Source organism: Tachyglossus aculeatus, chromosome 22 (genome assembly GCF_015852505.1).
Source record: "Tachyglossus aculeatus isolate mTacAcu1 chromosome 22, mTacAcu1.pri, whole genome shotgun sequence".
NCBI classification, from domain to species: Eukaryota; Metazoa; Chordata; class Mammalia; order Monotremata; family Tachyglossidae; genus Tachyglossus; species Tachyglossus aculeatus.
This window is the reverse complement of record NC_052087.1, coordinates 24,304,547-24,332,068: the sequence shown is the minus strand read 5'-3', so window position 1 is coordinate 24,332,068 and position 27,522 is coordinate 24,304,547. Positions and strand designations below refer to the sequence as shown.

Sequence of the window (27,522 nt, the reverse complement as noted above, 5' to 3'; positions counted from 1 at the left end):
GAGGAATACCTAGAAACACCTCTTTCCCTGCACTCATCCATGCTGCTCGAGACAGCTTGGGGTTGGGACCACATACGTCCCTAATACTATAATCAATTGTCTGCATAGGCCTGAAGGCTGGAAACCCTTCAATCCAGTTCAGCTCACACTCTCTTTTTCAAAAGAGTCACCATCATTGAGAGTTAATTGTGATTATATCCATTAAGAATGAGTGTTAAAAAGTACTGAGACCTTTTGGCTTTTCTAAGGACATATTCATCACGTATCGGCAAGGTTTTCTCTGAAACCCATCATGCTTCATCTTGTTCCATTGGCTAAGTGCAAAATGTGAGTTTATTTTGTGGCTGGGAATAGAATATTGTCATCCATTTTCAGGAAGGTGCCCAATTTCCTTGCTGTTTACAGTGTGGTACTTTTAAAAAAATATTATTTAAAATTATGGCCATGTAGAAAAAATTCTGAGTATTAGAGAGGTATTTTTAATAAATACAAACTCTATTTGTAAGTGTAAGTGTTTCTTTAATTTACAGGGTAAAAAGACACCCATAAAATGTTATTTTTCTTAGAACTGGTTAGCAGTTTTATGATGGCTTTTCCTGAAGTGGGACACGTTGAGCATTTCTTCACACTCATTTCATGGTTATTTCCTACACTCTGTTTTGAATTTTTAGTGTGAATCAACAACTCCCCTGGGAAAATGATTTAAGTTCTAATCCTGAATCTGACACTTGATTGCTGGGTGACCTGGAGGAAGTCACTTAACTTCTCTGTTCCTCAGTTACCTCATCTGTAAAATGGGGATTAAGGCTATGAGCCCCATGAGGGATATGGACTGTATCCAACCTGACTATCTTGTAACTACTCCAGCACTTAGAATAGTGAGTGGCACTTTGCACTTAAAATACCATTTTTTTTTTTTAAAAGCAGCCATCCTCCTAACGGTGGGATATCCCCTCCCCACTCTAGTTGGAAGTCCCAGACAAGTGGGATACTCAGGATTTGTGACAGGGGTCATCATATATGTCATGGATGTCTGAGTGGCTATATGTAGAAGCTCACAGTGAGCTTTGAAAGGGAGGAGCTAGAAAAAGTTCTCTATTGCCTGACCCTGCCATATTCTAAACTGGCTCACCAAAGAATTGGATCTGGATAATGTTCAGTTTGTCTGGTGATTTCACATAGAAAACCATGGTAGTTGCAAACAATATATAAGGATAGGATAATCAATCATGGTATTTATCAAGCACTTACTAAATGGAGAACACTGTACTCTTGGAAGAATACACTACAACAGTTTTTTGTTCTTTTTAATTTGTTTATTGTATTTGCTAAATGTTTACTATGCGTTAGGCACTGCACTAAGCGCTGGGCTAAATGCAAGCTAATCGGGTTGGACACAGTCCATGTCTCACATGGGGCTCACAGTCCTAATCCCTATTTTATGGATGAAGTCGCTGAGGCACAAAGATTAATAATAATGGTGATGCTGGTATTTGTTAAGCGTTTACTATGTACCACGCACTGTAGTAAGTGCTGGGGTAGATTCAAGGAAATTGAGTTGGACACAGCTCCTATTCCATGTGGGGCTCAGGGTCTCAATCCCCATTTTACAGGTGAGGTAACAGGCATAGGGAAGTGTAGTGACTTGCCCACTTCATACAGCAGACACATGGCAAAGCCTGGGATTAGAACCCAAGTCCTTCTGGCACCCAGGCCGAGGGTCTATCCATTAGGCCACACTGCTTCTCAGCCTTGGTAGACATGTTCCCTGGCCGCAAGGTTTAGGTACAGTCCCATTCAACCCATTACGTTATTTTGCTTTAAAGCACTTAATCGCCTTGCCCCCTCCTATCTCACCTTGTTACTCTCCTATTACAACCCAGCCCGCACACTTTTTTCCTCTAATGCTAACCTTCTCACTGTACCTCCATTCATTCATTTGTTCAATTGCATTTATTGAGCGCTTACTGTGTGCAGAGCACTGTACTAAGCGCTTGGGAAGTACAAGTTGGCCACATATATGGTCCCTACCTAACAGTGGGCTCACAGTCTAGAAGGGGGAGACAGGCAACAAAACATATTAACAAAATAAAATAAATAGAATAGTAAATATGTACAAGGAAAATAGAGTAATAAATATGTACAAACATATATGCAGGTGCTGTGGGGAGGGGAAGGAGCTAGGGCAGGGGGGATGGGGAGGGGGAGGAGGGGGAGAGGAAGGAGGGGGCTCAGTCTGGGAAGGCCTCCTGGAGGAGGTGAGCTCTCAGTAGGGCTTTGAAGGGAGGAAGAGAGCTAGCTTGGCGGACGTGCGGAGGGAGGGCATTCCAGGCCAGAGGGAGGATGTGGTCCGGGGGGCGGCGGCGGGATAGGCGAGAGCGAGGCACAGTGAGGAGGTTAGCGGCAGAGGAGCGGAGGGTGTGGGCTGGCCTGGAGAAGGAAAGAAGGGAGGTGAGGTAGGAGGGGGCGAGGTGCTGGAGAGCCTTGAAGCCGAGTGTGAGGAGTTTTTGCCTGATGCATAGGTTGATTGGTAGCCACTGGAGATTTTTAAGGAGGGGAGTAACATGCCCAGAGCATTTCTGCACAGAGACAATCTGGGCAGCAGTGTGAAGTATAGATTGAAGTCAGGAGAGACAGGAGGATGGGAGATCAGAGAGGAGGCTGATGCAGTAATCCAGTGGGGATAGGATGAGAGATTGAACCAGCAGGGTAGCGGTTTTCTCTCCCCCGACCTCTAGCCCACATCCTACCTCTGGCCGGTAATACCCTCCCTCCTCATATCAGACAGATAATTGCTTCCCACCACTTCAAAGCCTTATTTAAGGTGTATCTCCTCCAGGAAGCCTTCCCTTACTAAACACTCCTCTCCTCTTCTCCCACTCCCTCCTGCGCCATTCTTACTTGCTCCTTCATTCATCCTCTCTCCTCTCCCCACAGCTCATATGTATATATCTGTAATTTATCTATTTATCTTTCTACCCATCTATTTGTTCATTTATATTAGGCCTGTCTCCCCCTGTAGACTGTGAACTCCTTGTGGGCAGAAATGTGACTGTTGTTATATTGTACTCTCCCAAGCACTCAATAAATACGATCAAATGAATGATTTAAGTTAGTTGTGCACTGATGTTTTCACTTACATGCACAGATAGAATTCCACTGTCAGTAATTTCACCTTCACGACCAAGGACGACTCTCTTAACTCTTTTTCTGTAGTGAGACAGCTGCCCTTTGTTTATTTATGTTCTTGGGATGACTAAGCTTGTGAAAGGGAGATTGTTAAAGGGATAATTTGTTTTAAAGAGCATTGGAGTGACTTGGTGGAGGGGTCTAAGTGTGAAAGATAGATGCTCCAGGAAAATCAATGAAGATGAGATGTATAGTGAAAAGGTCTCAGTGGGGAGGAAATATGTCAATGAAAGAAATACAGTGAAGAATTTAGAAACCTGGTGGGCAAAGCTCAGAATTTCTCACTTCCGTCTTAGCATGCAAAACAGTTGTTCAACCAGTGGTATTCATATTACTTTTACCTCAAAACACTTTAGGAGGTGCAAAGACCAAATCCTTTCGATAATGTTGAGTTTACTAAGGAAGGATCAGGGCAATCTGTTATTAGTTATTTAGTGTTAGGTCACTTTATCCTTGAAATTGTTGTTTAAATTCTTTTTACCTAGTGGTTCCTCCAACTCTGTTACTGAAAAGCTTCGGGAAGCAAGAGGTGGGAAGACCAAGTGTCTTCCTGAGTGATACTTGCAAAATAAAGTTTGGAAAGCAATTTGTTACCTTACTGTGGCCTCCCTGGACCTTTAGGGATAAGAGACTTTAAGTATTGTGTCTTCTTGATGCTATGGTGCTGGTAGTGGGATCTCTAACAGAGGAGATTGGTTGTCCTGCCCCCTACACAATCAGCCAAGTAATCAATCAGTGATATTTACTGAGTGCTTACTGTGTGTAGAGCAATGAACCTGGGAAACTAGTCAGTCAATCATATTTATTGAGGGTGCACTATGTGCTGAGCACTGCACGATAGTGCTTAGGAAAGTACAACAGTAAACAGACACATTCCCTTCCCAAAATGAGTTTACAAGAGAGTTTGTAGACCCAATCCCTGCCCACATCTTGCAGGCTAGAGAAGAGACAGGAAATAAACTGCAAATAGGAGAAATGGCAGAGTGTAAAGAAGAATTGTAATAAGAGCTATGGGGCTGTGGGTGGGATGACTGTCAAGTTCTTAAGGGGTACAGATCCAAGTTCTTAGTGACACAAAGCAGAGGGCAGGTGGGGAAAAGAGGGGTTAGTAAGGGGAGGCCTCTTGGAGGTTATGTGAATTTTCAGAGGGCTTTGATTGTGGGGAGAGTGGTGGTCTGTCAGATAAAAAAGGGGAAGGGAATTCCAGCCAAGAAGGAGGATGCAAGCAAGAGATTAGCAGTGAGATAGACCACATTGAGGTACACAGAGTAAGTTGGCATTTGAGGACAAAGTGCGCAGGTTGATAGGAGGGGGAACTGATGGTAAGGAGTTTCTGTAGATGGGCAACCTTCGAAGTTTTCAGGAGTTGGAGGGGAGGGACTAAGTAGCTCTTTTAGAAGAATGATCTGGAAACAGAGTGAAGTATGGAGTGGAGTGCGGAGTTACGAGAGGCAGGATGATGAACTGATGCAGGTGTCAAAGCAGGGTATGATAATTGCTTAGATTAACAATGGTAGCAATTTAGATGAAGAGGAAACGTGGATTCTAGAGATGTTTTGAAGGTAGAACCGACAGGATTTGGTGACACATTGAATAAGTGGGTTCAAAGCAAGAGGTGAATAGAAGATAATAATAAATTTACAGGCTTGCGAGGCAGAGAGGGTGGTGGTGTTGTCTCTAGTGATGTGAAAGCGAAGAGGGAGGACAGGTTTGTGTGAAAATGAGTTGTTTCCCCAGCCCTCTCTCAAAGTGGTACAATGTGCAAAGAATAATGAGCCTTGTCTGCATGTCAAAGCCTGAAGAGGCTCCTTTAAACATGTTCACCCATATCTGGTTTACCGCTACATAGTGAAAATAATTCCATTCGGTAATATCAAATTTTTTCTCTGCTCAATGGAATTTAGAAATCACAATGATTACTGCTGATAATGATAATTAATGATAATGATCCTAATGCTAGTACTAATAATGATGATGATGGTATTTGTTAAGCACTCAACTAAGCACAGGGGTACGTAAATAATATATTATTATGGAATTTGTTAATAATAATTTTGGTATTAGGCGCTTACTATGTGCAAAGCACTGTTCTAAGCGCTGGGGAGGATACAAGGTGATCAGGTTGTCTCATGTGGGGCTCACAATCTTTACAGATGAAGTAACTGAGGCACAGAGAAGTTAAGTGACTTGCCCAAAGTCACACAGCTGACAAGTGGTGGAGCCGGGATTTAAACCCATGACCTCTGACTCCCAAGCCCATGCTCTTTCCACTGAGCCACGCTGCTTCTCAGGAAATTTCTCAGGAAATACATAAATGCTCATTTCCTTGCATTTCCAATTTTGTACAGTGTAGTTGGTGTGTAATTAGAAATTTGTCCCTCAGTGTTACAGGCACACATTACTAAGCACTTACTATGATCCAGGCATTGTACTAAGTGCTGGGGCAGATACAAGAAAATCAGGCTGGACACAGTCCTTGTTCCCCGTGGGGCTCACAGTCTCAATCCCCATTTTACAGATGAGATAACTGAGGTACAGAGAAGGTAAGTGTGTTACTCAAGGTCACACAGCAGACAAGTGGCAGAACAGAGATTAAAACCCGTGACCTTCTGACTCCCATGCTCATGCTCTTTCCACCAAATCATGTAACTTCTAGGCTACTTATCTGTTTCCTGTCTCTCCTGCAATAATAAGGAGGATTATTGTATTTCTCTCAACATGTGCAGGGCCCCAGTGAGGATTTGCTGCTGACAACCATGGTCACATAATCTGCAGGGGAATACAGAGGATTATGGGCTTTTCCTCGTAGAAAATTTACTGAAGTCACAGAAGAAAGACATCTGTATGTGTTCTGTCTGGATCCCATCCCAATACTTGATCAGATTCTGAAAGCACTCAAAATTGTTTGGAAAGTTCGGCAGAAATAGACGTTACCGTCATTCTGTGCAATATTAATTATTCTGACTATTTGATGACCCTATCCAAGCAAACTAACTGCTTTTTAAAAAAAATTGTTTGCTCTGAGATTTTATTATCCCTTTGTTTGGGAAATGGCCAGGCTTGCTATTGATTTGTATAATTATATAATATTCTAATTTATACGCCAGCTAGCGAAAGGCATGGGCAAAATTTTTCCCTTTATTAATTAAAAATAAATCAATGATTGTAGCTGCTACATTCAACATTTCATTCAAGAAGAAGGGATAAATATTGCGCCAGGGATGAGAAAGATATTCCAGCCAAGTGAAGCGTAGTTAACTTGGTTTAATTTCTGCATTGTGGCGGATTTAAACTTATTGGCTTTCAGTGATATTTTTACTTTTCATTGCCTGAATCAAAGCAGCTATTTTTCTTGAAAATGTGGTATATTACCTAACTGTCCTCCCAAACCTAAAAATAATCACAGTGGCCTGAACGTTTTATTAAGGATGCATTTGACAAATGGTTGTAACATTACAATAATGAAAAGTTGCCTAATTTTCAGAGGCATTTTTTTTTTGGCTATTTTGACTTTTTTTAACCTTAGTGAAACTTGTTTCAGTGCACTTACTGCTTTGTAACAATAATAATAATTATAATAATATTTGTTAAGAATTTATTATGTTCTAAGCACTGTGCTAACCACTGGGTTAGACAAAAGTTAATCAGATCCAACACAATCCTGGTTCCTCATGAGATGCACATTCTAAGTGGGAGAGAGAATGCGTTTTTAATCCTCACTTTACAGATGAGGGAACTGAAGCACTTTTCATACTATCTAGCCTAAATAGAAATAGCCTTAATTTTGGGCATGGGAAAAAATTAATCCTGAGACCATAAAGATATTACTTCCACAGGTCACTATGTGTCCGTTCAATTTCCTCTCTGATCTCTGATTCTCAATCTAGTCCCTGCTATTTCCTTGGTCATTCCTTGGCCTCTCCTTCCTCATTAAATACTAACAAGAGCCTCAAATTAAATCATTCTCATTCCAGTTCTTCAACTCCTTGTATTGTTAATACACCAGTGGTATTTATTATGGGCTTACTGTTCTTTGTGTTTGGGAGGTACAATACAATGGAGCTGATAGATAAAATCCTTGCCTTCAAGGAGTAGTTTGGTTATTATCCATGTCTTTTTTCATGACCCTTTTCCTTTCAAAGCAGTCCAGAAGAAGATTTCCTTTCAAAGCAGTCCAGAAGAAGATCAAGGGGAAATAGAGTCAAATAGGAAAGGAATCTAGTGTAAATGATAGTAACTGAGCTATCCATGCCCTTAGTACAGCTAAATGCATAATAAATACTATAACTAAGTGGGTAAAGTGGTACTTATTTTGTTAAAACTTGGCTCGCTGGGAGTAGATTCTATTAGCATGCAAACTTGATCCTCAAACTACCAACCCGAGACTCAACAGTAGAAAGAAAATGTCTTGTTGTGAACATTCCTAATGTCTGTGATTCATCATTTGTTACATCAAAGGTGGTTTCAATGTATTTGTAATGTTCTAAACAAACATTAAAATGCAAATAAGTATTCTATACATGCACAGACAAATGTCGTGAACTGTTGAATAAAAGCCTTCCTTGCCCAAAAGAAGAAGAAGGGGGCAGGGAGGGGTTAAGATGGATTGCTACTCTCAATTATTAATACATATGAGATAAGGACCACAGATGTTATTGGACTTATTTTCATCATTCAGTTCCTCATTACTGTAATTTACTACTGTGAGTTATTGCAGTAGAGCCGTCCGTATTGAGGCAAGGAGATGTTAATCTGTACGGAGCTGATCAAGTGACAAGGAACTTCAGAAGGGTCTCTACACTAAATGAATGGACTATGATTATTCTGAAAGGGTTTTCATCATCATTACCAAATATTCTGCAGATGCAGCAAGTTTGAAAATAAAGTGAGGAGAAAATATTACCAATTCTCTTTAGATGTTAAGTATCAGGATTTTGCACATGCATTTTGTGTATGCAAGCACATGTATACATAAATGCTCATTTCCTTGCATTTCCAATTTTGTACAGTGTAGTTGGGGTTGGTGTGTAATTAGAAATTTGTCCCTCAGTGTTACAGGCACACATTTGTATTTGCGAGCACATCTAAATAGTACCCTCACCTTGGTTGTGCTGCCACAACCCATTGACTGCAGTCGATCAGTCAATCATATTTATTGAGAGCTCTGGTTCACTGTTGATATTTGGAGGGGTTAAAAGATGTAAAACCAACTGCAGAACAAATTCTGCCTGAAGTAGATGGATCATTTTCTTCCTTCTCATCCTACACTAATAATAATAATAATAATAATGATGACATTTGTTAAGCACTTACTATGTGCCAAGCACTGTTTAAAGCGCGGGGGGATACAAGGTGATCAGGTTGTCCCACATGGATCTCATAGTCTTAATCCCCATTTTACAGATGAGGTAACTGAGGCACAGAGAAGCTAAATGAATTGCCCAAAGTCACACAGCAGACAAGTGGTGGAATTGGGATTACAGCCCACGACCTCTAACTCCCAAGCCCGGGCTCTTTCCACTGAGCCATCCTGCTTCTCTATGCAGTGGATATGCAGGGAAGGTACGAATCAAGCTTAGCCTCACTTCCCTCTTTTTGCCTTCACTTCCTCCAACTTGCTTCTTGTTATTTGGATTTTTTCTTTTTGCTTTTCTGTCTCACAGCAGCCTGATTCCTACATTTTTTGTTCTGCAGCAGATTCCTTCTTAACAGAGGCATGAAAGCAGAGCAGTAAGTGGGACAGCTTTTGTGACTCATAGAACAAATTTTTATACAGGGCGACCATCTCACCAATTTAAGGACATCTGGTCACCTTTTCCAAAGCTCTTATTAACCTCAGCCTCCTTCCCCATTAAACGTTTCAACAAAGTTGGCTGAGGAACATTGAATAGGCTAAAAGGTGAAGCTACCTACTACACACTACAAATTAATACAGGATTTAGGACCTCAAATGTTGGAAAAATCAGCCTTTTGTAAGGAATGTAATAAAATTGGAAAGTTACATACGTATATCAAGATAGGCTTATAATGTATGTATATAATGCACACACCCATTCATTGTGCATATATACAAACATATACATATAGCTGTTGCATACTTTTTTTTCCATGGTAACCAGGCATTGAATTAAGCTCTGGGTAGAGACAAGCTAGTGAGGTTGGACACAGTCCATGTCCCACATGGGGCTCACAGTCTGATTTCCCATTTTGCAGATGAGGAAACTGAGACACGGAGAAGTTAAGTGGTCACACAGTAGACAGTGCTCTGCACACAGTAAGCGCTCAATAAATACGATTAAGTGAATGAATGAATTAAGCACTTACCATGTGCCAAGCACTGTTCTAAGTGCTGGGGTAGATTTAAGTTAGCCAGGTTGGACATAGTTTCTGTCCCACATAGGGTTCACAATTTTAATCCCCTTTTTACAAATGAGTTAACTGAGGCCCAGAGAAGTAAAGTGACTTGCCCAAGGTCACACATCAGACATGAGGCAGAGCCAGGATTAGATCCCAACTCCTTCTGACTCCTAAGCCCGTGCACAACACTACTTCTTAAGTTAAAGCCACTCTTATCTCATGGACGGGGTATATATCCACTCTTACCTCTGAGGTGTTGATAGGAAGTTGGTAAAAATAGTAAAGGCTAGTAATATTTTGGGTTGGTCTACTTTCATGAGGAATAATAGTGCCATTAGTAAAGTTAGAAGATACTGAGCAACTCTAATGATGATAACAATTACCATTATAGCTAGAGCTGGGCAGGGTCCACTAATGGATATTTGATAGAATGAATTGATATTAAACAGAACTATGTCCTTTTATGATGGAATCTAATATATGTTATGTGTGTGCATGTAAACAACCTTAGTACATTTATAAAGCATTTTTCATAAAAGTTATAATGATAATAATGTCAATAGTTGAAACACCTTGGTTGGGGTAGAGAAACGTTTGGTAAATATGGTTGGTAATCATAAATTGGGGTGTACAAAGAGATGGAGATGTTAGTAGCATATTCACTCCTCCACAATGTCAAATTTTGATTTGCAATAGAAGACTTTGGCTTTAATTTTGAGCCACACATGTGCCTCTCATCAAGAACTGCTTATCCTTTCAGACTCAGTTTAGCTTCACAAATGAGGAGCTTCCCCAATTGGGTAAAAGAATCATTTCTTTAGATTTCTTTCTGCTATCTTATGACAGTGAAAAGTTGAATCATTCTTACGAGATAGAGGGTTTTTGGGAAAGTTATCTAGGCAGCCTTTTTTGTGTGAGAGAGATCGGTGTGTTACAAGAGAAGAGACCCTTTTTAATTGTGTGTCAAGGTGAGAGATGGAAGGAAAGCTGAATGATAAGTCTATGTCTTTTATTGCAAGCAAATCAACCTTGTATCTGTCTTTCTTTTCTCAAAACTTCCCTTGCTAGAAAAATCCTTCTCTGGGGTTGTGTCATGCAGGAGAAGGCGCGATGCTTCTCCTGCAAGTGTCGGGATGTCCTGTGGCAACTCAAAGTAGAAATGATCTTTGTATTTTATGTGGTATTTATTTAATTGCTGATCTAGGTTTGAATCAGGTTGCCTCATGAAGAGGATAGAGAATCATTTTATAAAGAGCATTAGGGAAGACAAACGAGAACCAAACCAAAGTGCAAGAATGAAAAATAACTTGGCTTAAATATTTGTATATAGAAGATTAGGTTAGAGAGTGAGAAATGGCAGAAGGGTGAGGGTGGCCCTGTATTTGACTTGGTGACTTAATGACAAGTGCATTAACCATTTTTTGTTTCACTTTATGAATTTGTAAATGATGACAGAGGTTGTCCTCTTGCAACCTCATTGAAACAAGAGCTTTATTTTACCTCACTTCCCTATGGAATTATAAATGAGCAACTCTTGAAAGTTTCTGTTATGGAAGGCTAGTGGAGTGGCTGCTGTGAGGGTCAACAGTTTGAAAAAAAAAATAATCCAAGTAAAGAAGTCTCCCTCCTCCATTTTAACTCTTTTATCGGAATTATCATTATTAGCCCAGAGAACTCACAGGACCTGGGTTCTAATACCAGCTCTACCACTTTCCTGCTGCATGACCTTGGGTAAGTCACTTAACTTTTCTGTCCTTCCATTTCCTCATCTCTAAAATGGGCATGAAATAACTATCCTCCCTCCACTTTGGACTGTGAGCTCCATGTGGGACAGGGACTGTGTCTGACCTGATTCTCTTGCACTTACATGGTAAACCCTTAAACTATTATTATTATTTAATGAAAGGCAAGAATTATTCCACATATACTTGGGGCTTGAGCCTGGGTTGGGAAGGATCTGCCCTCCCGGAAATTGGCAGAGGTCAGGGGTCAGGAGCCAGCAGACGTTGATTTCTGTGTCTTTTCAGTTGTTTCAGTTGGACTCTTATCTCTTAGAGAAGCAGCATGGCTCAGTGGAAAGAGCCCGGGATTGGGAGTAAGCGGCTGTGGGTTCTAATCCTGGCTCTGCCACTTGTCAGCTGTGTGACTTTGGGCGGGTCACTTCACTTCTCTGTGCCTCAGTTCCCTCATCTGTAAAATGGGGATTAAGACTGTGAGCCCCATGTGGGACAACCTTGATTACCTTGTACCCCCCCAGCGCTTAGAACAGTGCTTGGCACATAGTAAGCACTTAACAAATACCAACATCATCATCATTATTATTATTATTAGTATTAGTATTAGTATTATTATTATTATCACTCGAGACTCTGCAGCCAGAGTTTACTTAAATATTGCAGGAATCACCTCACATTTAAGCTTTGCGGCACTTTCTGTAAAGAGGATGGGACCTCTATTTTCCTCTTTCCCAAATTAACCTTTTCTACAAATTAACCTCAGAGTACAATTTAAATTTGGCTGGCTTTACTGTGTCCTTTTTGCTGCAAATCACTGGTTGCCTTGGTGATTGATAGATACATGTCAAGTGTATTTTCATGAATTCATGAATTCTAAAGTAGCCCTATGTGAGGTTTTCGTGCCTCTGTTGAAATGGAACTCCAGCACCAGAAAGAGCTCCCCAAAGTATATCCTACTGCCAGAAGAATATGTGCTTGAATTATGTTTGTGGTACTGGTGAAGGCGTGGCTGAGCTCCTTTTCAGAATCAGGTCAGTGGAAGGACAAAAGACATAGAGAAATGACTCACTAATCTTGCTGTCTTCCTGTTGCCAAGTGCAGTTTACACATTTATAAAATATTGACAATCAAAAGAGTTTGGCAATAGAAGTTGCAGTTGCAGTTAGTGAAAAAGTTTAAAAATATACAATTAATTCCAGGATAATGAACTTCACACTCTGCTCCATTTTAGAAAGGCTGTCCATGGCAGGGAAACCACACTTTTCCAGACGCTTCTTCTTCCTCTGTCTTTTATGGGTTAAGATAGTGGAGAGGTTTGGATCACAATGTAAAGATGAAACATAAAAAAAAAGAGATGACTTCCTTATTTTGCTGTCCTTCTGTATTTTTCCTTAGATTGAAAGTGTGAGCTTATAGAGACTTTGTCTAATTCTCATCTGTAAATCCTTTCCCAGCACTTAGTACAGAACCTTGCACAGTGAGTGCTTAATAAAAGCTGTTATTACAGCAACTACAACTACTGTAAGGCAAAGGGGCTCTGTGTCATTAGATTATCCTGCATCCGTCCCAACACTCAGAACAGTGTTTACCACATTGGAAGAGTTGAATAAATACCATATAATGAATAACTAAATAATCCTGATCACAAATTCCTAAATTAGGATGAGTAGAACTAAAGAAACTTTTGTTTGCATCTTCTGGCAAGGAGAATGCCCCTATTTCAAAGGGAGCCTGTGAGGGCAGAAATGATTTACATAATGTAAGAACACTTTGGAAATGAAAGAATTTCATACAATTAAGGTATTATCATGCTGAAAATTATTATATTACTGCAACATCATTATATTTTCAATATCACTCATAATAATTAGGTATTTTTTTAAGTCTGTTGGGAAAATATCAAATATTACAAGGAGCAATTCAATTTGAAAAATGTTGAGCACTCTTCTCTTCCTCTTATAAGGGAAAGACAGAACTCACAAATGCTTGAATCCTATGCAGGTGCAAGGGACTGATCATTGTGGTGAGCCCACAACAAGCTGCCTTATACTAATAAGGGATTGTTTGTGGTCCCATGAACAACAAGGAAGAGACTGGCAAAGACACTGATGGGCTGTACATGAGACAGGTGATTTTTGGCCTTTGGGGGTGGAGTATGGAGGGAGACATGGCTTTCTCTCCCTGTTCTACCCAGTAACAGGCCTGGATCAATCAATGACTGCCACATAGAGCCCCAGCTGCACACTTAAGGCAGATAAAAGGCGGGAGTTTTGAACTGGGAGAAGGCACTCAGAAAGCACTAAAGAAGTCAGAAGCAGAAGCATGCAGAGAAGTAAGAAGAAAGCATGCTGGAAGCAGCAGGAGAGCAGCACTTGGAAGCAGAAAGGAGAAGCATAGGCAGAACGGGCTTCTTATTCTGATGAGGGTTAATGAGATGTTGCATATTAGAACGGTGCTTGGCACATTAGTGCTTAACAAATACCATCATTAAAATTATTATTATTATTATTACAGGTATATACATATGTGCTGTGGGGATAGGAGGGAGGATGAATGAAGGAACCAAGTCAGAATGACACGGTGGGAGTGCAAGAGGAGAGGAGGGCTTAGTTGGGGAAGGCTTCTTTGTGTAAATGTGCCTTCAATAAGGCTTTGAGGTGGGGTAGAGCAATTATGTACCTGAAATGAGGAGGGAGGGCATTCCAGGCCGGAGATAAGATGTGGGTGAGTGGGCGGTGGTGAGATGGATTAGATCGAGGTACAACAAGAAGGTTATCATTGGGGGAACGAAGTGGGTGGGCTGGGTTGTATTAGGAGAGGTTTCGTTTGATCATCAACCATCAAGAGATTATTCCTGGATCCTGTAGTTTCATGGCACCCCTATTAGAGCCAGAATCACCTCCAGTTTTTGTTTGTTCTCCAGTACTGGCCAGTTATAGTACTTCTCAATCAGGCTTAGCAGCACACGCTTTCATGAGCTGGCAATATGGCAGTTTATTGTTATATCATACTCTACCGAGTGCTTAGATCAGTGTTCTTGTACACAGCAAATGCTCAATAAATATGATTAAATGAATGAACTACAAAGTTTGTACTTCCATTCCATCCCTTCTTCCAATGCTTCTAGTTATGTTCTTGCTAGCAGGCATTAAGGGAGGGATTATTACTGCTATACTCCTGTCAAGCTAAAGGCCATTTCTTTTGGAGTATCTGCCCCAGGTAGCAATCAGCATTACTTCAATTCATCTTACTGCTCTGCCGGCATACATTGTGCACATCAATACACAAACTACACTGTACCAAGCAGTCATCTTTAGGCCTGAAAGATTTAAAGCTACATCCACAGTGTCTGTGTTTCTACCAAGAAGTAACTTTAAGAATTGAAGGCATGGGGTTAAGGTTATTTAAATTATTGTAAAGATTGAATTTTAACACTCATCATAATGGACTATCCACAGATTATAAGGGAAAAATATAGTAAAGAAAAATGCAAGTGGAAGAGATTTTCATTTGGAAATCACTTGCAATTAAATGTAAAATTAATATTGTTCATGGTATTTTTCAGGCACGGGGGTTTTTGTGGTTGCTGGAATGGTTTCAGAATGAAAAAATATTTAAATAAAGGCAGATGGCAGAGTAAAGAAAGAGTTTAGCAGACCTTAGGGAGTCCAGGAGAAAAAAAATAGGGGGGAACTCCTCCCTCTAGGATATCACATCAAAACACTGAATATAGGCAAGAATGTTAATATCATGGAGTTATCTAACTAGTGATTTAAGTATCAGATGACTCTATGAATGGAAACTGGGTCACAGAGCTCCTCCTTTCTAGGTGTCTGGCTCAATTGAAGCTGTTAAGTCCTGTGGCTAAGCAAAAAAGACAGTGCAGAGGGGAAGTAATGAACTGGTGACTTTATCCCTGCTTTTGAGTAATCACCTAGCTACTTAGGAGCTGTAGTTGATCCTTTATCATTAAGGCATTTGTTAAGTGCTTATTATGTGCTAAGCTCTGTAGTAAACACAGGGGCATATACAAGATTAAAGAGACTGAACACAGTCCCTGTCCCATATGGAGGTCACAGTCTAAATTGGAGGGAGAACAGAAATTGAGTCGCAATTTTACGAGTGACAAAACGGAGGTACAGAGAAGTTAAGTGACTTGCCCATGGTCACACAGCAGGCAAGTGGTGGGGCCAGGATTAGAACTCACGTGTTCTGTCTCCAAGGCCCATGATTTTTCATCTAGGCCATGTTTCTTCTGTACTTATCCTTATGGTTATTCCGATGAGATGTTGCATATTAGAAGAAAAATTTAGTACAGTGGGAGTAGAAGGTTATTCTCGTGATTTCAGTAGTTTCCAAGTGGCACCATCAAAAGCTATCAGATAGAGGACCCAGAAGACTCCAAGAATGGTCTTTTTATACAGAAGAATTCTATCCCAACAAATTAGCCTTACTAGGTCAGGGCAGAGGAACCTATGGAATCATAAGTCCATATGGCTAGAAATGTTATTGAGGGGACAAGTAGTTTATTGTCCAGAATCCAGAGAGTAAATCATTTAAACCAAGCACCTTAGCATAGGGGAAGCAGCATGACTTAGAAAGAGAACGTTCCTGGAGTCAGAGGACTAAACTCTCATTTCCTCTTCTCCCATTCTGTTCTGTATCATCCTTGCATTTGGATTTGCACACTTTATTTATCCCTCCCTCAGCCCCACAGTACTTGTGTACATATCAGTAACTGATTTATTTATAAATATCTGTCTTCCCATCTGGACTATAAGCCTGTTATGGCAAAGGAACGGGTCTACCAACTCTGTTATATTGTATTCTTCCAACTGCTTAATACAGTGCTCTGCACACATAACCACTCAATAAATATGATTGATTTATTGATTGACCTGGGTGCTAATCCTGGCTCTACCTCTTGTCTGCACAGTGACCCTGGATAGGTCACTTAATTTCTCTGTGCCTCAGTTCTCTCATCTGTAAAATGGGGATTGAATCCTACTCCTTCCTACTTATACTTAGTACAGTGCTTGGCACATAGTAAGCACTTAACACATACAATAATAACAATATAATCATCATCATCATCGTTATATTTTAATGTTTTCAGGAACAGGGATTCCAAGATCCACTCAGAAGCCTGCTCTGAGGATCGAAAATCTTCTTTGCCTGGAAATTTTTCCTTATTCCTACCTAAATCTCTCCTCCTATTTTGCGAATGGATTGGATTTATCTAGCGGTTTTATCTAGCCATAATTTGGTCCTTAGGTTAAAGGAAGCTTTTTTTTCCTCTCTGAACCACCAATTGTACATACTCATGGGAAGGACAACTCCAAGTACATAGGAAAGAAAATCCAGTGTTGATGATCTATCAATAAGCCATTTTCAAAACTGATAGCTGGAGTAGAAGTGTTTTATATCTTTTCAAAAGTTGTTGTCCTTTGGTTTGTTTTTTTAAGGAAAAATACCTTTAGAGTGATTGATTCTAATCCTGTTCACTCTAATACTAGGATGAGACAAAACCTATAAATTCTGAAATCCTCTATTGATCCGCAGGTATGGCCCGGACACTAACAGTGGAAACGTGCCCATAATGCATCAGCAATGCGTCAAAATCCTGAATCAGAAGAGTCATCTCTTGGGTAAGAGGGTAGATATTCTTTCAAGGCCCACTTAGTTCTAAGGTGACAAAGGAGGATTTTGAAATGCATCATTTGTGTCTCTAGAATATATGTATTCCTTCATCCAATCCATCTTCTCCAGGAATTGGAATGGTGGATATGTGCTTTTGTGTAAATTCCATTTCTCTGGCAAAACTATATCTTGTGTCCATATTTGCAGTGAGGATCTATTTGAGCCTTTTCTGAAGAATTTCAGAACACACAACTTTAAAAAGGAAACTACAGTATCACTTGATTTTTTCCCATTTTTTGAAGTAATCCCAAATATCACAGTGGCTAAATCAAGGCCTAGAGCAGAATATCTTAATTTTTTTAACCTTTTGGCTATTATAGGCAACCAACATATATTTGGCTATTGAGCTATTTAATGCAACCAGTTCAAGATATTGGAAAATGTATAATTACCAATACACACTTTCACACAGTTAGAAGAGGTTCACATCAAAGAAGCTTCAAAGAAAAAAAACTACCTAGTCAAGATTGGATGACTGAAGAAAAATAATAATGGTTTTTATTGACAGTTCATATTTAGCACAAGCAGATGAAAGCAAATGACTAAATTAACCCTAGTATTAAGTTGTGTTGCATGCCAGATGAGACATATGGCATCATGAGTACACAGGTTATAAATTTACTTTCATGTCTACCCAGTTTAGTATATTGCACACTACAAGTGCTCAATAAATACTGTTGATAAATATAATCAATCAATCAATCGTATTTATTGAGCGCTTACTGTGTGCAGAGCACTGTACTAAGCGCTTGGGAAGTACAAGTTGGCAACATACAGAAACAGTCCCTACCCAACAGTGGGCTCATAGTCTAAAAAGGGGAAACAGAGGACAAAACCAAACATAATAACAAAATAAAATAAATAGAATACATATGTACAAGTAAAATAAATAAATAAATAGAGTAATAAATATGTACAAACATATATACATATATACAGGTGCTGTGGGGAAGGGAAGGAGGTAAGATGGGGGGGATGGAGGGGGGAAATAATAATAATGATGGCATTGGTTAAGCACTTACTACGTGCTGAGCACTATTCTAAGCACTGGGGTAGGTAGATAATATAATAATAATGGCATTTATTAAGTGTTTACTATGTGCAAAACACTGTTCTAAGCACTGGGGGGGATACAGGGTGATCAGTTTGTCCCACGTGGGGCTCACAGTCTTCATCCCCATTTTACAGATGAGGGAACTGAGGCTCAGAGAAGTTAAGTGACTTCCCCAAGGTCACACAGCAGACATGTGGTGGAGCCGGGATTCGAACCCATGACCTCCAAAGCCCGTGCTCTTTCCACTGAGCCACGCTGCTACGCTACTTAGAGTGGGAGAAATAAATTAATATTTCAAGGCCAATGACAAAGCTACAGTCTTCTTCCTAGGCCTTCATCCAACTGCTATTCTCAAAGCCATTTTGAAATCTTGGAAGACCAGTGAAGTTTCCTGTCTTCTCTGGGCAGAAACCAAACAAGATTACGGAATCAGAGAACAAACCTTGCTTTGAACAGTAGATTTCAAGCCTGCTCAATCAATCAATGGTCTTTATTGAGTGCATAGAACACTACACTAAGCATTTGGGAATGTTTAATTCAACAGAGTTGGTGAATACAATATGATGGGAAGATATCAAACTGTACAGCCATTCTATTTGTGAGATTATTATTTGGATTTCCTCTGCAGTTTTTAAGGTACCCAAGGAAAGTTTTTTACATGCCATTCAAGATGGCAGCACTGTGCCCTTTGACTCCAGGCTTTACTGTGAAGGTGGTGGAAGGTTGCTGCTACAGGGACAGGTTTTGCCAAAGTACCCACTCCTCAGGAAGATTGTAGGAATGAGATCACCGATAACAAGCCTCTACTAGGTCTTTGAAAGGCATGCAAGATCAAGGACTTTTTCCAGAGCAGTTTTTGATTATCCTGTCTCTCCCGTTGTCCTGTGTCCACCACAACCTTTTTTTTTCTTCCACCCACTACCTGCCTTACATCTTAAAAGTTATCTTTCCATAAGGAAAAACAACATAAGAAAGAATGATGTGAATCTGCTCATCCTTAAGCTACTAGTCCACTATTAGAAAGTCTGATAATCCATCCCCCACATCCATGCCTCAAACTCCACCCCTTCATACCTTATTACCTTCATGCCCTCCCTTCTTCCCTCTGTGACTGCTATCTTCAAGCCTTCCCTTTCCAGTGGCTTCTTTCCCACTGCTTTCAAACACACTCATGTATTCCCTAATCTAAAAAACCTCTCGACTTTAGGGTTCCTTCCATTTATTGCCCCATCTCCCTCTTACCATTCCTTTCCAAACTCCTTGTGAAAGTAGTCCACACCTACCGTCTCCACTTCCTCTTCTGCAATTCTCTTCTTGAGCTCCTCCAATCTGGTTTCTGCCCCCCTCAGTCCGCAGAAACTTCCTTCTCTAATGTCACCATTAACCTATGTTCTCTCTCACAAGGCTTTAACCTTGGCAATATTCATTCATTCATTCATTTAATCATATTTGTTGAGCACTTACTGTGTGCAGAGCACTGTACTAAGCACTTGGGAAGTACAAGTTGGAATCCTCAACTCATCTGTTGTTGTTTTTTAACAATTCCTGATTCTAGACTTGTAGACTGTAAGCCCGTTGTTGGGTAGGGATTGTCTCTTTATGTTGCCAACTTGTACTTCCCAAGTGCTTAGCACTGCACACAGTAAGTGCTCATTAAATATGATTGAATGAATGAATGAATGATTCAGTCCCTTGTCATCACTGTTTCAAGGGTAAAAAAAACAGGATTACCTGTACTTATAAAGCACTTCGGAATTCTACTTGATGAAGGCATCTATATGAATGTAATTCATTCTCAGGATGTCAAAATTTTCATAATGTCTAAATTTTGACTTCCAGATTTAATTTAAGTATACAGAGAAAATCAATGTGTTATTCCTATTACATGTCAGCCAAGATAATCAATGTCTCAACTGAGAATAATGCTTGCAAGTTAGATTCCTGGTCACCTTAGCATGGAATATACGCTCACTGGGAAAAAAAATATTTAGCAAAATGTATAAATGGAATTTTGACAGTATTTGCCTTTGTTTAGCAATATTTTATTTTAAAGGTTAGGAGCTTCTCATTGGAGTAGGCTGGCTGTTAAAATACCAGAAATGTAAACATGTAACTGAAACTTTTAAAACTGAACTTTAAAAAAAACATTAGGGAACCTGCACATTTACTTTAGGTGGATTGTGAATTTGGCCTTAACGTCCTTATTCCCACTGGTTTCTTTGTCTGAAAATGTACCCAAGTCTAGGGAACCCATGCTACGACTGAATAAAGAATCACTTGTCATGAGAACATTGGCCTGAAATTACATCTGGAAACAAGATATCCTCCAAACCTAATTATTATGATGGGACTACAAGTGATAAGTTTAGCAAAATCATATTTCTCTGGGAGGTAAATGGTTTGCAAAGATTAAATCACAAAGCCATTTATTCACAATGTATGTTTATGATGGATGAATTTTAAAAAAGACAGATACATTTGTTTTAATGTTAGATTGCAAGTTATAAAGCAGGGACCATTACTAGGGGTGTTAGTTTCAATTATGAAGACCAGAGTTTCAAACACACTATGGCTTCTCAATAGCTGGCCAATTGTTATAGTGTACACTTTCTATAGACTGGGAAGACATCCAAATGTTGAATAACTTCCAAACAATATTTCTCCAAAACTTTCAGGTCCTGAAACTAGTTTGGAAATTTACCAAATCCAGACCTTTTTTATTAGATTTCTAGTTTGAACAAGTTTGGCAGTAACACTGATAATGAATGTCACAGAGAGCTTTTTTGGTGTGACTTTCTTCTGTATATATGTGTGAAGACATCTTAGGTTCTTTTCCCTTTTCACCAAGAGCAGCTATTCTTCAGTAGGAACACATCTGTTAGTAGAAACACATTTGTTTTCATTGAATTACAGAATGAGGTAGTCTGTTACCTGCCTGAAGTTTCCCAATAAACTGGGATTAACTATCATACCAGAAACTAAAAATCAATCACTTGTAAGCATCCCACGGTAAAGAGGAGAGCAAACAGCTTCATGTTTCTTCTAGGTAAATTTGTGCTCTCAGCAATGTCCTATTAAAAGGTAATGCTTTACTTAGGAAAAAAAAATCAAAACTTCAGCTGTATAGTTTCAGCATGAATTCAAAATGGATGCTGAAGAAATCTGAGGGAAATGTTGCAGTATTAGATGCTTTGGAATTGAAGGGCCTGCACAAGAACCATGACATTCTCTGGTTCTTATCCTGCAAGATATAATGTTGCCACTGGGAAAAGGAAGAAATTAATCTTTATATAATGTCATTGCGAAATTAGAATTGTGCAGGAAACATGTCTACCAACTCTGTAATCTCCCAAATACAGTGCTCTGCACCCAGTAAGTGCTCAATAAATGCTGTTGATTGATTAATATATGAGGGGATCAGTGCCCTTTACACATACAAGAGGACTTGCTATCCGTAGGTTTCAGGAAAACAAATAATGAGACCATTTCTGTACGTTTCTGAGGTTTATTCTTTTGGTATTTTTCAAGTACTTACTAGATGCCAGGCACTGTACTAAGAACTGGGGTAGATATAAGATAATAAGTTTGGACACAGTCCATGTACTACATGGGGTTCACAGCCTCAGTCCCCATTACACAAATGAAATAACTAAAGCCCACACAAGTTGCAGAGCTGGGATTGGAACAAGGTCCTTCTGACTGCCAGGAACCATGTTCTCTCCACTTGGCACCAGTTCTTGATTCAAAATACATCTTAAATTTACTAAGTGTTCACCCCATGTTAATTTAATATTTTTATACCTCATTACTTGTATCAACTGATTTGAAGATTTATTTTATCTCAATATTTTGTGTAATTTTGTCCCCTTCAAACTACTTTTAATCCATGAAAATATAACTTTACTTCACATGTTTTTGTAATATGCTATTTTGTAAAGGTAGAATAGGGGGCACATATGTTTATAAATTGTTTCCTGTATTGTCTTCAGGTCAACCAATCAATATTGTTTGCTGAGCATCTTACTAAGCATCTGGAAGATTACAATAGGAGAAAATCAGTTTGTGTCTCTCCCTCACTAGATTATAAATTCTTTTGTGGGTGGAAATCATGGCTTCTTGTATTGTACTCTCCTAATCGATCCATTAATTAATCATATTTATTGAGTGCTTACTGTGGGCAGAGTACTGTACTAACTGCTTGGGGGAGTACAACATAACAAGCACATAACAAGTTCCCTGCACATACTAGGTACTTAATAAATACTATCAGTAGTACTTAATCAGAGAACCAATACTGGAGAGGGCACGGGATTGGGAGTCAGGAAAAACTGGATTCAAATCCTGGCTGTCCCAGTTGCCCAATTTAAATGTCACTTTACTACTCCATGTCTCTGTAAATGATATTAAATATCTGTTTTCTCTTCCTCTTATAGTGAAAGCCCCATATGATACAGGGACTATGTCTGATCTGATTGATTTTATCTTTCTGACTGCATCCCAGCACTTGGCACTTGCCAAATGCCACAGTTATTATTATTGCTAGTTGATTGAGAATTAGAAACAGTGAGAAATCTGGAGGGAACTGTTTGCAAAATGGAGATTCATAATGGAGAGGAAGAGAGGTGATGGAATGTTGTAAATCCAATGGTCAGCATTTTCCGCTTAATATGGAAAGGAACAGCTAACAGACAGTTGGAGGGTTTTGAGTAGTGGATAGATGTGTTCTATGGTTCTTGGAAATACCACGGAGGTCCCTATGTGAATTATATTGACTATAATGAATACACCTAATAATTATACAATAAATTCAAGGCCCTACTGAGAGCTTACCTCCTCCAGTAGGCCTTTCCAGACTGAGCCCCTTCCTTCCTCTCCCCCTTGTCCCCCTCTCCATCCCCCCATCTTACCTCCTTCCCTTCCCCACAGCACCTGTATATATGTATATATGTTTGTACATATTTATTACTCTATTTATTTATTCTACTTGTACATATCTATTCTATTTATTTTATTTTGTTAGTAAGTTTGGTTTTGTTCTCTGTCTCCCCCTTCCAGACTGTGAGCCCACTGTTGGGTAGGGACTGTCTCTATATGTTGCCAATTTGTACTTCCCAAGTGCTTAGTACAATGCTCTGCACACAGTAAGTGCTCAAAAAATACGACTGATTGATTGATTGATTATGTACCTCAAGAGAATTGGATTTAATAACATTTAGACAATTTTATTCACTTGAAATCTGGGTTTTCTGAAGTAGTTTTATTGTATCTTATAGGTTGTATAGGCCACAGTTTGGTTTGGAAAAGCCATGTGCTTCTTGTGAAACTGCACCCGACTTTTTTTCTAAAGAGTGCCACTTGGTGTCTGAAATCTCTCTGAATAAAATAGCACTGAAGCTGAGCACAAGTATATTAATCTTTCCAAAAAACCGTGGAAAATTAAGGCCCAGAGGAAAGAAGGGGCCAGTGAATTAGTTGTAGAAAGAAAGTAGAATCCTTTGCCCCTGAAATTTCAAACTGGGGCTCATCTGCTAAACTCCTACACATTCCGAAGTATATTTTCAAAACTCAAACTGTAAACAGGTGTCACAAATATCAGTTTGTTTCCAACTGGAAAAATGGCAGTGAACAATATGTCTCTTAAAATGAGATAGTAAATATCTGTTGTTTCTCATTTTAAAACAGATATATAATGGAAAAAAATGTAGCTGTTCATATTGACGCAGCAAATCAAAGTCAGAAAAGATTGCTTTTATTTCAGGAAGAAGAGTCCTCTGTGACTGAAACAGCAAAGAATGTCACAACTACATAGAAGGTTCATAAAGCTCTCTACTGTTAAACATGAGGCTTTATGCAAAACATTTTCTCACTAGACCAGCCAGGTTCATCATTATCCATCATACAGTCCCAAAAAAACTCAAAATAGAGAATGAAAAAATTGATAAAACACAACTGCAGAAACACCATTTGCCTTTTGTTTTGGTATGATTCAGAGGTCTTTTTGGGAACACAGCCTCTTTCACCTTGAAAATATCTCAAGATCAGCTATGGTTTCTTTTCAGCCTTCAGGCAGCACATATCCCAGGCAGACTGCCCACTCCTGCTTCCTCTATTGCTGCAATCATTTTTTGACAAGTATGTTTATTTTTGTTTTGCGTAGATGGATCTGTGGACTTCACAAAGAGTTGATTCACATCATTAAATCCTACACGAGTCTGGTTAACACATCAGGAAAATCTTTCTCCAAAATGCTGACATATTTCCTCTGACTCAGAATTCTTTTTTTCTCAGACTATTGAATCATCATGAGGAAGATCGTTTTATTTGCTTAATGTTAGATTTGTGAGGGGCCTTGTTCCTGAAATGGATGTGTGAAACGAGGAAGCAATTCTTAGGGATGAAGTGTCAGGTTCTAATTCAGAGTGTCATAAAACAGCCAAAATTATTTTTTTTTGTTGCTCAGTGGAATCGTCTGCAATAAAAAATAGGATAGTAGAATTTTAGTAGTTGGTCTAGACCAATGCCTAAGAACATTTCTAATCAAGGTTCTATACCTGAAATCCCAAAAAGCAAGATTTTGGTCAAGAGTGTGAAAAAAACAACTTTAAAAATGATGGCTCACATTAGCCACAAAGGGAACTAATGTATCCAAGGACATTCCTCCTTTGGGAAATGTAGGCAAACTATCCATTTGCTCCTCAGATTTTGTAGCTTTTTTCATTCCTTCTCTTTTGCTGTAATCTTGCCAGCTTTCAACCAGACCTGACTGGAGGATTTTTTACAGAATACACTTTGGCAGTGTCTTTGCTGTCTAACAGAGAGTTCAGGAAGATTTAAGGATCAAGAAACAGATTCTGATGCACTGAAAGGCACTGTAAAGTGACAAATGCATCTGCATAACAACCACAAAATTGCTTTTTGGGCAGTGGAAAATGGATTCTTGTTCCCAGATAAGTCTTTTCTGCCATATCAGTCAGTACTCATGGTCAGTATTCATACCCAACATCGGTATCAGTCTTTTTTTAATATGAAGGGCAGTGTGTTTTCAAATAATTGTGGTATTTTCTACGTCCTTGCTATATGCCATGCACTCTTCTAAGCCCTGGAGTAGATAATCAGAATGTATACACTCCCTGTTCCACATGGGGACAGAGAGTCTAAGTAGGAAGGAGAACTGATATTTGATTTCCATTTTTCAGACGAGGAGTGAGTCACAGAGAAATTAAGTGACTTTTAAAAAAATAGCACATAGTAAGTGCTGGGGTAGATGTAAGGTAATCAGGTTGGACGCAGCCCCTGTCCCACATAAGGCTCACAGTTTAAGTCAGAGGAAAATGATTTAATGCCATTTTACAGATGAGATAACTGAGGCATAGACAAATTAAGTGACTTGCTCAAGGTCATGCAGCAGACAAGTGGCACAGCTGGGATAATTTACTACTATTATTACTTGTAGAGTTGGCCTACACTTTGAAGATGACAGCGTGGCTCAGTGGAAAGAGCACAGGCTTTGGAGTCAGAGGTCATGGGTCCAAATCCTGGCTCCGCCAATTGTCAGCTATGTGACTTTGGGCAAGTCACTTAACTTCTTGTGCCTCAGTTACCTCATCTGTAAAATAGGTACTAAGACTGTGAGCCCCCCGTGGGACAACCTGATCACCTTGTAACCTCCCCAGCGCTTAGAACAGTGCTTTGCACATAGTAAGCTCTTAATAAATGCCATCATTATTATTTATTATTATATATGATGGATGGTGAGACCCATCTAAAAGAGTTAATGTTTTTCAAAGAGAATCTCTTGCACCCTTGGTCCTTGAAAATCTAGCTATGCATCTTTTCTAGTCCCTTCCATTCAGGTGAGCATTCTCAGACACTAATGTTCAATAGGGGGAAGCTATCTACTACAGCCAAAAGGACATTCACTTTGAGTTGTTTAGCCACTACCACAACCACTGATACCTTTTCTGTTTTAGTGTCAGTCCTCTTTTAGACTGTGAGCCCACTGTTGGGTAGGGACTGTCTCTATATGTTGCCAACTTGTACTTCCCAAGCGCTTAGTGCTCTGCACACAGTAAGCGCTCAATAAATACGATTGATGATGATGATGATGATGATGATAAACAGAGACGCTGGTTGTGATAGGATGGTGGAAGAAATTAAGGGAAAATTTTAAAAATAATTCTAATTTTACAGCTTTTTCTTTTCTCTAATGTTACATATTAAATGCTTAAATATGTTATAAATGCTGGGATGGATACGAGTTAATCAGGTTGGACACAGTCCCTGGCCCACTTGGGGCTCACGGTTAAAGTTAGGGAGCTTGACTGTCTGTGCAACAAATCAGTTCCTGGAGTGAAATGGTCTGTTTTAGTCATCTAGAATGGGTAACGAAGAGGATCCCAGAATTCATGAGTCACTAGTTATTCTTAAGGACTCACTAGAGACTTCCTAATTTCTCCCTCTGCCTACAGGCTGGGATTGGTGAAAGGTAACACCTTCATAATTGAGTGCCAGGTTCAGACTGAAGAGAAGGAAGGGGAAAAGAAGTGTGGCTGAAATACTAATAATGGCTCTCTTTGTGGAGAGCACAGAGAATCCTGCAGCCAGGGAACCACCAACTACTGAGCAGACAACTGGGCAAAAGACTCCTTGTCCTTTGGCTATTTCCAAATGAACTTGTGGGAGTCTGGGCCTGTTCTTGATGTCCAAATCAATTTTACTTCATTTACAAGTTGAAAGAAGATTTCTCTAACTGCTGATAGGGCTGCAGACTCCACCTGGGAACTAAAAATCTTGCTGTGCTCTTCCTGCCTCTTATATAATCACCAGTTACAGAGATTCTGCAATCAGACTCAGCTGACAATTTTGTTAATGATGTGGCAGTCTGAGTAGACTTTAGCTCTTCCATAACAATATTGGCTCCTGTTGTGTTAATGGTATAAAAAATGTGTTAAATCAGCAGGCAGATTTGAAAGATCCATGCTGCAAAACTACCCTGAGCAGTATGATATCCTGACCGAATACCTGACTGCAGTGTGTGTGTGTGTTTCTGTGTGTGTTTTGAGGTGTTACATTTTACCTCATGTTTCTTTGGTCAGATTTCATCCAGGTTTTCCTGGACATCACCAAGGTGGCTCTCTATTCAGTAAGAAAAAAAGAAGTAATAAACTCAATAAAGTTTTTAGGTTAGACATTAAGATTTTCTTGACTAAAAATAGTGAGATTGAAGCATGTTACCAAGAGGGGTTCGCAGATGTCTTTCTCTAGAGTTCGTTAAGAAAATGGTAGACAACTAAGTGACTCTGATGGGATCCTTCTCCAGGCAGGGAGCTAGGCTATTTGCCCTGTCAAGAATCTTTCAACAGCCAGAAGCAGAAGATCAACCCAGGACTCTTCGTCAATATAAACTGAGAAGGGATGGTTCTTATTTCTTTTTTTAAAAAAATGGTATTTGTTATGGGCTTACCACTGTACTAATTGCTGGGGCAG

The 27,522-nt window shown here is 39.5% G+C and overlaps 1 protein-coding gene across 3 annotated transcripts in view; it reads left to right on the top strand.

Moving 5' to 3' along the window:
• Nucleotides 1–27,522, top strand: part of LRRC4C (leucine rich repeat containing 4C) — a 1,005,802-nt gene that overhangs the window by 242,747 nt on the left and 735,533 nt on the right. For 2 of the 3 annotated variants that reach the window (XM_038765186.1, XM_038765184.1), the window contains exons 1-2: nt 8,679–8,751; nt 16,845–16,930. The gene's annotated coding sequence lies outside the window, so the exon portion shown is untranslated. Of the gene's footprint in view, nt 1–8,678; nt 8,752–16,844; nt 16,931–27,522 lie in introns of those variants that run through there. The other variant, XM_038765185.1, reaches the window with a different exon arrangement.